This window comes from Gossypium arboreum, chromosome 1, assembly GCF_025698485.1.
Source record: "Gossypium arboreum isolate Shixiya-1 chromosome 1, ASM2569848v2, whole genome shotgun sequence".
NCBI classification, from domain to species: domain Eukaryota; kingdom Viridiplantae; phylum Streptophyta; class Magnoliopsida; order Malvales; family Malvaceae; genus Gossypium; species Gossypium arboreum.
The window spans coordinates 53,129,199-53,130,506 of NC_069070.1; the positions used below are offsets into that span (position 1 = coordinate 53,129,199).

Genomic DNA, 1,308 nt, shown 5'->3' on the forward strand with positions numbered 1-1,308 from the left:
GTCTATTTCTGTTTTGATACTGGTTCCTCATGTAGTACACTGATTCAGGATTTGAAGGGCAATTCTCGTAAGAATGACCATCCCCACAGTATATGCAAGAAACTACATCATACTGACTCAGTGATTGAACTACAAAATTGTTCAAACCATTAGTGGTAAACTATTTTAACATAGAGGAAATAGAAGATACTTGAGTAGAGAGTGAGGTCAGTGTGTCCACTTCATGCACTCCAACTACATGTCTTCCTAAACTTGATCGACTTGTCGGCCATTGGTAATTATTACTTGCGGTCCTTTCAATGATTTCATAAGCCCGTTATAATACTTGGACAAAATCGCACCATTCGCAAAAGCATCCACCATTAATCTTGTATGTGCATTAAGACTGTTATAAAATGTCTCCAATTTGATACAATGAGGAATCCCATGATGAGGACACTAACAAAGTAGTTCCTGGAATCGTTCCCAAGCGTCATACAAAGACAAATCATCCAATTGTTGAAAAGTTGTTATCTCATTTTGCAACTTTGCGTTCTTACTTGGTGGAAAATATTTTACCAAAAACCTTTCTGCTAATTCTTGCTAAGTAGGTACTGAACTTGATGGCAATCAATTCAACCATGCTCATACTAGATCTCGCAATGAGTATGGAAACAGTTTCAACCTCAGTGTGTCTTTAGTTACACTGGCTATCTTGAATAAATCACTTACCTTCATGAATAATTGCAGGTGTAAGTGTGGATCTTCCATGGGCATACCACTAAACTCTCGTACTGTTTGGAGTATTTGAAACATCATTGGTTTTAATTCGAATTGGGGTCCCTTGATATCCGGCCTCCTAATTCCTGGATTTAACTCATTGAAGAGTGGCACAGCGTATTGTCTTATGGAACGATCCCTCTCATCAGCAATAAGGATTGGGTTGTGCACTTAATTGACTCTATTACCTTGTCCATCATTTTGATTTCCAAGTTCCATTTCAGCTTGTCTTTGAGTAGATATCTCACATCTTCTTTGTCTAAAAGTCCACTCAATTTCAAGGTCCACGAGTAATAGATCAATGATTCGATCTATACTCATAAAACACCTAAAAATAAATCACAAAAATAAAGAATAAAAGACAAATTAATAGGGTTAAAATAAAAAAAAACAAATTGTAAAAATAATTTCACAAAGAAAATGATTAAGGCAACAATCCCCGGCAACGATGCCAAAAACTTATAATGGGTTGTAATGTATTTTACACAAGCGTACGTAGTCGTTCAAGTAATAACTAAGTAAAAATGAGTTATTGTCTCCGCAAGACTG

General features: G+C 36.1%; 1 non-coding gene across 1 annotated transcript; it reads left to right on the plus strand.

Moving 5' to 3' along the window:
- The first annotated feature begins 421 nt into the window (after nucleotides 1–421).
- LOC128282515 (small nucleolar RNA R71) lies at nucleotides 422–527 on the plus strand. The gene has a single exon (XR_008272805.1). It is a non-coding gene; the product is annotated as a small nucleolar RNA R71 (small nucleolar RNA).
- Nucleotides 528–1,308: the final 781 nt, after the last annotated feature.